Raw genomic sequence first — 11,037 nt, forward strand, 5'->3', positions numbered from 1 at the left:
CCCAAAGTGAGCCAAGGAAACATTCCCCACACCATTACACTACCACCAGCAGCCTGGACTGTTGACAAAAGGCAGGTTGGGTCCACGGATTCATGCTTTTGATGCCAAATTCTGACTCGACCATCTGCAGGCTATAAGCACAAATCCAGATTCATCAGTCCAGGCCACTGCAGCCCCAGAATTATGTTCATTGATGACAAGAGTGTAAACCAATGTGGTCTTCCACTGTTGCAGACCATACATCTTTATATATATATATCAAATTTTTGGGACCTATGTAAACATAAAGTGCATATACAGTCCATAGTGTTATGTATTTGTACAGTTCTTCAGACTCTGTAACCTACTTCATCTCACGCAACTTGAAATACTATAATGGACACTACATTAGAGTGATAAGCCTCAGCTTTACTGTGAGTTGGTTTACATCAATATAGAAAGAACGGTGTGAAAACATGAAAGGGACATTTATCTTATGGTAAGGTATTTCATGCTTTATTCTGAGGGATTCATAATTGGCAGAGAAGAATTAAGTAGGCTCTGTACCTCTCAGGGTTCAAGTTACCAAAGCGTGACACCTTTAGAATTTATTCAAATATTTTATACATGCTCAAACTTCCTTCTGATCTTGAACTTATGACTTCTGTCGGATGGATTCCGTCATCTGGGAGCTCGAATCCACGAGGAGGGCTGTGTGCGAGTCCATCCAAACCTTTGACCCCCGGTGTAGTAGGTGGTGAAGAAACTCAACTTTCCACCGCCGATCACAATCCAGTCCTGAACAGTTACAACTGACTTCATTTTTGTTTTAACTTCGTCCAGGTTTAGGCATGGAGCTGCATCTACCCAGGCCAAGGGCAAACTGCCACATATCACTCGGTGTGCTGAGAAGGGCACGGGTCATGACCTCCTCTTCTCAGTGCAGCCAGGGAAATAATTGGGGACCTCCATCACCCCGGACAACACAAAACTGCCCCCGGCACTTTAAGTTAATCAACCCTCCACTTCTTCACCTTTCCTGCACCACTGTTTCCAGGAAAACAGCTCACAACAGGACAAGAAATGAGAAATAAAGTTGTTTTGTGGAAACATCTAAACATAATGCTCATTATTTAACTATGGAAATCCAAATTAAATTGGCATTTTGTCTAAAATTCAAATTGCAAGAAGCATTATTGACAGGTTCCCCACCAACCATGCAAAAAATTACTGTTATTGCCTATCGATGAAATCTGGTCATCTGGTGATGCAGGGTTGAAATGTATATGTAAACATCACATTTAATCGCTAAGGTTTACTAACCTCCCAAGATTGTATGCAGGTTTTCACTCAAAACCAGGAGTACAGTCGCTGATTCCAGGGATTGGTCTCCCCCTTTTCTTGTTTAAGCGGAAATGGGCCGAGGGTTTGTTCGGGTTGAAAGAAACATCGCAGTTATGTTCCCATTAGGAGTCTAGAAGGGTGAAGACAGAACCACAATGGCCACTCATGCAGGAAGTGGCGAAACATGATCGTGAGAGGGGTAGGCCTGTCACGATAAGTACCTTTTGCCCCAAAGATTATTGCTATAAACAATAATATCGTAATTTTAAGACCATTTTTGGATACTGAATCATTTGAGCTTGCAGTAGATACCTATTGGTTGTTGCGTGTTCAGGGTCTTTGATTTTAGGCCTCAGACATAACAAGCAATTTGAAGAGCCGGTGCCTTTAGAAAAATACTAAGAAATCCCTTTTTTTTCTGACATTTTATAGACCAAACCATTAATTGATTGATCATACGACGTGAACAGACGAGAGGGTAGAAGCAGCGAGACTTGCCGGACTGTTGCTGACATTCATTCTCACATGAAGAAGGAGATATGTCAACAAACATGGAAGTTATTGAGGTCAATAAAAATGATTGAGTTTATATTCATGTATCGTACGATAAGTCGGTAACGTAATTATCGCGACAGTCCTAGTGAGAGGTGACTTGTGAGTGTTGACAATTGGCACTGCCAACTTGGTTGGCCCAATTGTGAAAGTGCAATAACACAAAACTGGATGAACGCCAGTTGTGTGAAATAATGCAGGCGGAACAACAGGGCCGCTCGGACACTCAACTGTACCATAATGTGCATAACATCTGCACATCTACCTGCACGTCTTACAATGCAGGTTTACTACACGGTCTTCCAGCAATGAAAGACGTCGTCATTGTGTAACTGAATCAGATCACCGATTTCCAAGAGCACAAGCCCATGCAGGTTACACCTGGAATGAAACTGGAATGAAAACCTATATTTACAGTATAGATTGTAGGTGATTGTACCTGGAGGGAATGACATGGCTTTTAAGCTTCGAAGCCACTGACTTGTATTGTGATACTAGGGGGAAAAAAAACATATGAACACTTGAAAGTCAGTATTGAAGCGCTATGTAGCGTCTGTATCGGCAGATACTAAATGCAGTTAGGTAACTCTGTCCACGGAAGACCATGTGGTTTGGTAGAATAGAGAGTTTGACCAAACTTTGTGATTTTTGGGGGGGGGTTTTGCTCGCAGTTAGTGGTAGGCATTTGTGCAGATGTTTCCATTATTACCTCTGAGTGGTGGCACACATATAAGACAACGGCCTATAACGGTGCAAAGAAAATATGGTGGTCAAGGAGCCCTGCAGGGTATGGTGGGGATGTTAAGGGGGCCCACTCCTTCAGTTCAGTGGTTTCGTGGAGGATATATATTTTAGGATGTATTCAGAAAATTCTTTTATTTTCACTTTAAATTAACTGCACTTTAATTAGTTATAGCCACATCAGTACACATATATGTGGTTGTCATGATGTGGGCTTTTTAGCATGATATTATGCAGGTGTTCATGTTGATTTTGTACGACCCTTTTTACATTTACAAAAAATCTGCCGAAGATAAAGCATTTAATTAGCAAAGAAAAACTGACTAAGAGTTGATGCTGAAGGATGGATAAAGAAGAATCTGTCTGCTCACAATAAAACCTCCCACGCTGAACAAAGGGGAGGGCAAATATGGCCAGACTATTACATTGATCGACCAACCAACCACTGCATTTTTGGTAATTGTGTGAGACAGAAATGAGAATGACACTCATCCACTTTACCACCAGAGGGCAGGATAAGTCCTCTAGTCGAGACGGAAGACTTCAGAAGATTATGTGGATTTCAGCTCCCCCGTTAGGATGCACACTCTGCCCTGACTCCTTTTACTTTCCTCCATCATGACCACTGACTTTCCATCCCCCGGCAGACAAATTAAAAACTCCTGTGTGCCAAATGATGTTGTTTCCCCCTCTAACCTCCGGCTCCCTCTCTCTCCATGTCTCTTTATTGTTCTCCCCGCCACCTTCAGGGAAACGTTCATCTTGCAGGTCTGCAGCGGCCCTCCTTATTGCGTTAGGAAGGGCGAAGATCTCTGGCCCAATAAGCCGTCTTTAAATAGCAGTTCACTGGGCCCTCGTTCGATGATACTCATTCAGTATCATCTAGCCAACCCTCTTACCAAACTTTACACCCCACCCCAACCCACCCCACCCCACCCCACCCCGCGAGACCCTGCTACTACACCCATACTGGTTTTTGTGCAGAGCTTGAAAGCAGTAGCCTCTTCTGTGTGATGATAACTGACAGGGGAGAAGGAAGTAAAGGATGGGCTCCGGTTATGTCGACTATACGTCCACAATGAACGGTTGAATTAAAAGGACTGGCTTTTTCAGCTAATTAAAAAAAAGGAATTGAAAAAAAGAAACCACCAACCGCACTGAAACACCCTAAAAGGAAAATTGTAAAATCAGTCTCATTTCTGTTGCCTCCTTGCTCTCCATCATCACCTATGCTGTGTTTTCTTCTGTTTCAGTCGTCAGGCATCTGCAGAAAAAAAGCTATTAGGTTCGGGGGATCGGGGAAAAAAATGCCACTTTTAGAATTAACCAGGGCCGGCCTGCGAATCACAATTTTCTGCTCAGATGCGATCGCCGGGACTCTGTCAAAAATAAACAAACGAACAAGAGCAAAAGGAAATGTGTCAGGCAGTAAATAGCCATCCGCACAATTTCCCCAAAAAGCTGTGTTCTTTTTTTTATTATCCACACCAAAACAAAATACAGAGATTTATCAACCTCTAGCCACCATTTTCAAAAAGCGCAGTTTGTGGCGTGTGGAGAAAGTGCTGATTTATTAGCCGGGTATAGAGACAGCGACAGCGGACAGTCCCGTGGTTTCGTTTGAACTATGTCCCTAAATCTGAGGACATTTACAGTCCGAGCGGTCGTAAATTTTGCGCAGGGATGCCCGCTGCAGCGGACCACGCGGAGCCCTGCAGAAGTTATGGACGCCGAATTTATAACTTGAGCTTTAGTGCGGGAGCGAGGAATAAATGAGCGAGAATTAAATGCACTTCGTCTGCCTCAGTTTTGACATGGTCTCGGTTTTTAGGGGTTGTTTAGGGGCTGACAACATTGAAAACTTTTCTCTCCTGTAAACGACACGATCCGTCTGCAGCGGGACGACGCCCAGGCGTTACGCACAGGCATGTCAGCTGTCACTCTTTTATGCTTCATCCCACTCAAGAGTGTTTACTGTCATTACAGAAAAGCTTCTTCTGCCATAAATGAAGGCCACTGAACTGACCTCACGACTCGCAAGGAAGTAAATTATGCATGTACGTTAAAAGCAGATGCACGGGCTTATCTCTTCTGTCTAAAGTAAAGCTGTCACACGCTCTTGTGTGTCGAACTTTACTTTTATTCTCAGTTTACCTCGACAGGATTTCAGAAGAGCTTTTTTTTTTTTTTTAACGAACAAGGCACCGTCGAAGAGCATCAGGGAGGACTGGCGCCTTCATCCAGCGTGACCTTTTCTGTATGCATTTATTGCTAAGTACAACTTCGGCAGGAGGTTTTTTTTCTTCATTTCTTCCAGTTTTACATGTATGCGGGACAACAGCTTAAGAGAACAGATCTGTCTATGTTGTTAAGGAGGACAAAGGAGAGCTATGGAAGATCTAGCTGACAGTTTAAAAAGAGATACGAGTGAATTACAAACCACTTGCTTAGTAGCTGTAGGCCAACCTTCCCTGAAAGCCATCAAACTGTAGTTACTCTTTTAGAACAAACTGCCCATCACTGAACCTTATGGCATATTAATTATCTTTGCCATGGTAGCGTAAACATTTTATGTGGGCCGACAAAGTCATACTTTGCACCGCTGGCTATTTATGCGAGGTTCGCCTTTGACCTGCTCCTATGTCCATCCGTCCGTGACCTTCGGAGAAACACAGAAAATATGAATAAAACACTCCTTTGCTCCCCCCCTTGAGAAGCGCGTGACCTTTCTCACACATTTCACAACCTCTATTTATCCAGGGAAGGGGCTTCGTCAGTGCGCAGCGTGCCGTTCTTTTTTTCTTCCAGCTCCACAAGCTCAGCTGTGAGCACACAAAAGTCACACCTGAGCGGTGCCGAGTGCGAAATCCGCCGCCGATGGGCAACAGGACCAGCAGAAAGAACATCCACTGGGTTCATTGTAACTCGCAAAAATCCGGGGGGAACATTTCACTTAGTCGATTTTGCCGGCGTAGTCTTCTCAGTCTCTGACCAGTCGCACACAAGAGATGTGTTTCCAGCAGCTAGATGCTCGGTAATTATACAAAAAAACATACGTTTTCTAAGAATCTCTTGTATTATTATGAAGTCATCATAGTGGTGGAGGTAGACGGGAGAGGGGTTTGACCCTCACTGGGAGAAAATCTTGCTCTGCGCACTTCCACCACCAACACAGCATCACGCACAATACTGTTTCCAAAGGTTTGTTGAGGGGATGCCCTGGGAAATGCTCTGAATTAGAATTTTTCGAAAAATGTGCGAACACGACCAACGGGAGCGGACGTGTGCTTTGTGCGATTTTAGGGAAAGAGGGCAAAAGCCGAGGACAAAGGACAACAGCGAGGAACGCGCGGCAGGATTTGAAGGCGGACTCGGGTTGTACAGCGTCCGTCAGTTCTCCACTTCTGTCGGTGATTAAATATCCGAACGGCCTCATGACACATTGTGGCGAAATGTTCAAGGTCACCAGAGGAGGAAGCCTCGGGATTTTCGTCATACTTACAGTAACAGCTCTTGGGATGGATTGTTATGGCCCGGACCCTGTCAGGATAAATCACTTTGGTGATCCCTTAACCTTAATCCCTAGTTCTATTTTTAAGGTCAAATTATTTTATGTCCGATACTTTGCTTTTTTTTTTTTTTTACCAAATACCTGCAAATCTATAAGGACGTTCCCATCAGCCTCAGCTGCACTTTGTGTTTAGCACTGATGCTGTCATGCTAATTTGCAAAACGAAGATGATGCTGGTGGTAAATATTGTACCTCTTCTTAACATCAGCGTGTCAGAGAAAGTCACTGCGAGCACGCTGTAATGCCGACGTTGACATTGACCACTGTGCGTGCTTGAGTGCAGCATGTGGACCTTTGGGCTCTGTGTTCCTCTGACCCCCCTCGCCGAGGGGACGGCTTGACGGAGTTGTAAATCCGTGGCCCCCATTACTTGCACGTCCTCCTTTGTACTTCCATTTATGTCCAAAGGTGTCCGATAGGCTCAGGAATAGCACGTGTGAGTATAGGAATAGTCTGTAGTCATAAAGTTGAAAACAATTGACTGCGTGCAACCTTTTAATCCCCCCCCTTGTCCCCCCGGAGAGTTTTATAAAAAGTCTCCCATTCCCAGGCTGTCTGCCGAGGCACTGATAAACTGTAGTACATGTGACCCTCCTCACGTGCGAATCAATAATGCACTGTGGTATCTTCTTTTATAATCTCCCCAGTCAATTACATTGTGCCCGACAGGCTAATCTAAAAGAAGGCATTACCGTCTGAGTGGCCCGGGGGCAAAGGTTATCGCTTATGCGCGTAAGAAAGGGGTGGCTGCGCTGCTTGTTCTGAATCAGAGAGCAGCGAGCAAAGGGACCTCGTATCAAATTTCAGACTCTACAAGAGACGTGGGCTGAAATAATTCACTCTTTCATGGGAAAATCGATGTGAGTCCACGTGTGCAAAACTCCCGGTCAATTTCTGGTTCATCACAAGGCGGCGAGGTGCTTTGCCAGACCCTTTTTCCACCAACTTGTCTAAGTGGAGCTATTGATCACTTGTCGGCTGCACGTCAAAGTCGAGGCGGACCAATTAAGACTTGGACAGAGCGGGTGCAATTCTCGGGATGAAGAGAAAAAGAATGACTCCACCGTAAAACAAAAAAAAGTACAAAAAGCACAGGTGGGGGGAAATTTTCCCAGTGGAGGTGTATACTGTACATACCGTGTCATCTTCATGAAAAACTTTTTTCGCCAACTTTTTTTTTTTTTTTCCTTTGAAAGAAACAAAAAAAAAAAGTGGTTTGTGTTTTCCTCTCTTTGCCGACTCTCCTCGTCTAGGGATGGCAGGATTAAGATATTAGCCCTTCCCATTCAAACGCCCTCCCTCTGGTTCACAACAAAAATCAATACAAGCTCGATTGTGTGTAAAAAAAAATTAAAAAATAAAAAGGTTCAAAGGAACTCGCTCCCCAGGGCGGGGGCCGGCTCACTGCGAGTGCTTCTGTGCATTTAGACTTGAGGACGTGTTTCCCCTCTGATGGAACACCCCCGCTTTCGGAAGTTCACTTGAAACGCCAGCCTTTTTTGGTCGATGGAGTTTGTTCTCTACATGCAAATGCGTGTGGTGTGGTCCAAGTATTCGCGTGTTTGTGTGAAAAAGATAAAAAAAAGAAGCTCTTGTAGCTCCCAGTTGACCCCTGAACACGGATGATTCTTTACGCAGGGAATGTCAACTCTCATACAGTAGTTGCTGAGGGGCTGAAGTGGTCCGCTCCCTTGACGCTGGCACTGGAACGTATAGAACAATCTTTCAAAAAAACAGCCCACATTGGGACCGATCCCACAAAACGAAGAATCCAAACAGTAAATTATACAAAGCCCGCAGGGTATGGCTTTGAATTCTGGCCCCCGATATATTCATGAGAAGATTTTTCCACAACTGAACCAAATGACGTTTTGCTCTCTTTCTCGCTGTGCCTTTTAAAATGGCTATCCCCAATGTTTTTAAAAAAAAAATTGGAACCTTAACATGAGTACACTGCAAACACCCTGTCCTTGACTCGAAGAGGAGGGAACTGCGGCAGCACAAAATGGCCCGGCGCCCCCATCGGCCTTGTCATCCGAGCGGTAATCGGCCAACCCAACAGAAGAGGGAGAAAAAGGCACCCCGGGAATAATTCCTGTGGCCTTTTGAAAACGGAGGAGACCGCTGAGCAGGATAAGTGGCCGTGCCGCTAATTAAAAAAGCCGCCGCTCAGGCCGATCCCCTCCCTCATTAAAGCCTCCCGTCCTCCCCGAACTCGGAGAGGCGCTTACGTTGCTGGGCCAAGCAGGCGTCAGGAGACGCGGCGGTCAGAGTTCAGGAGCGGGACAGCTCCAAAGTGGCTTTGAAGAGGACGGCATCCAAACCCAAGTGACGGTCATTCGGTGCTCGGTTGTAGGTCTATCAAGTCTTCACTGCGCGAGGACCCTGGCAAGAGTAGAACTAATAGGCAGGACAAGTCTCCTGATGAAACACTGATCTGTGGAGTTGGTGTCGGTGCCTCGGCCCCTTCCTTCCCCTGTACCGACCCCTAGTCTCCTTGGGAAGGAACTCATGAATCTCTGTGTCAATGTGTTGATTGACAGAATGTGTTATTTGGGAACGCCCGATATCTTTGTGGCTATCGGTACGTTCTCCTAGGTAAATCGAGTCGTTGAATTTTTGCTCGGACAATCGCCACATGGCGCGAGAGCACGAGAGAGATCAACGAGGGACCACATTTGATATGGAGTATATTCAAATGAGCCGTACGCAGGAAATTGGACTTTTTAATCTCCCAAAGTTTCAATTCAAATTTATTTTCAATCTCTCGAAATGATAGGAGATTCCTCCATTTGCAGCACCGTGCGATAAAGGTATATCAACGATGGAGCAAGTGTAGAAATGACTCCATAATCTATGTTTTTCTAAACTAACAAGTTACCACCTGGCCACAAATTATTTTTACACAAAAGTTTAGCATGAAACTTCAGAGCTGTAACAACCAAGGGCAGGCCGATGAGGAATGCTTCACAGGGCAAAATAGAACTCAATCTAACAATGATGTACATAAGTAAGCTATGACCTCAGTCGTGCGTTGGACGGACAGCTAATTGGACACCTCGGTGGCTAGTTATTTATTTTAATGGCAGCATAACAGGAGAGCCTGGTGTAATGGAGATTTCTCCGGAGAAACTCCAGCTGAAACGCTGAAGTCCTTTTCATGCTTCTGTCCCCATAATGGATTCTTCTGATAAGTAAAGTTGAACTTTTCTTGGAACTCTCTGGAACAGCCTTCAGGGAGCCCCAGAGGCCTTTTGGAGCCCACTCGGGGGAAGCAGCATTTTCTGCAATTATACTGTAACCGAAAACTTCTAAAGTTGTATCATGATACGCGGTAATGGGTCAGGGTGTCCCTGCACAAGATGAAACCGCTGGATTGCACACTGTGTACCCTCCGGTGAGTTTCATACGGTTGATCTCGGAGGAAGAGTAACACCTCTATCTCAATAATGCAAAGCACTTTTTAAAAGTTGACATTTGCCTGCCATCTCTCGGACCACCTCCTTTAGCACATCTCCATTCCGGTACACCTGTATGCTTATCTCTACAATATGATGTTTTTCTATCACGGCTTGTTGTAGCATTTGTTGTGAGAAGAAGAAACCAAAAAAGCCCAGGTTAAAAACTTAATTACAAAATGTGTCCGAGCATGAAGTCGGCGTAAATGATTCATGATTTCAGCGAGCCAGCATTCGAGACGGATTTTAATTTCCTCATTAGCAATAAATGAGTCGTCAGGCTGCTTGATCATTGTCTTCCACTCAGTTGCTGGCTTTTGTCCTATCCCCAGAGCGTGCAAGCAAAATCGGGTGTGACTCTCCCTGCCATCCTCCCCGTGTTCAGTCCACACGGAGAACGGACCTGATACCCGAGTGGGCCCGTACATGGGTGTAAGTGAGATGCGAGGCTGCGATGAGGAATCTCAGAAAGTTCACAAACTGAGGCAGCACGCCACAACAGCGTCTAATCTGTGTCAATGCCTTTCAGCATTTGAATGACGTCCTCTGCTGTTCTTTAGGAACCCAAACACATATTTCCATGCAAATGGGAGGACAAACACAAACACAAATATTGCAAGTCCCCCGGATCACCACGTATCAGACAGAGGCAGACGGCCAGATTATGCCAGTGACTGAACAAATAGGCCCTTCCTCTTCTTTATTCATGGCTTTTCTGTTTAGCGCGTCGCCTTGTTTGTTTGCACAAAGGGTATTATTCTGTTCCGATCCGCGGTTCCCCGCCCATATTGTCAGAAAAGCGGACAGTTTGCGTGCTCACACTGATGCTGGGGACCCTGAAAGACGTGTGTCAACTCAAAAACGCAATGTGGCGAATGCGCGATTAATCTCGTGAAACAACGAGGGAGATGCAACATCTCTCTTCAGCAAGGAAGCGTGGCGGTGCGTTAGAAGGGAGAGATCTTGACTTACAACGACACACCGTTTGCCGCAGGGGAATCAAGTCCCATTAGACACGTGTGGTATAGTTGTTATGATTATGATTAATAATAACAATCATAATCATAATATTAAGACATTCAAAGGAAATGTTTTAGGCCTCAGCAATTCTCAGTGTGTATTTTGTCTCTGTGCATTTCTTGGTCTGGTCTAATTTATAATGGTCACAGATAAACATCTCCCATTTAAAATAACCTGTCAACAGCACAGCGGTATTTTTGGGCACCTCAGCTGTCAAGATTGTTCACCTGCAGACAGAGCAGCACAATAAATGACTTCTTCTGCGTTTTCTATTGTTTGCCTGGGCGAGGTGCCTTTCAGTCGTGTAGCCGCCATCCAGACAGAACAATGGAAGCCGACTTAATGGATTCCAAAGGGATGCTGAGGAGGTGG

The sequence above is a fragment of the Scophthalmus maximus genome, chromosome 7 (assembly GCF_022379125.1).
Source record: "Scophthalmus maximus strain ysfricsl-2021 chromosome 7, ASM2237912v1, whole genome shotgun sequence".
NCBI lineage: Eukaryota > Metazoa > Chordata > Actinopteri > Pleuronectiformes > Scophthalmidae > Scophthalmus > Scophthalmus maximus.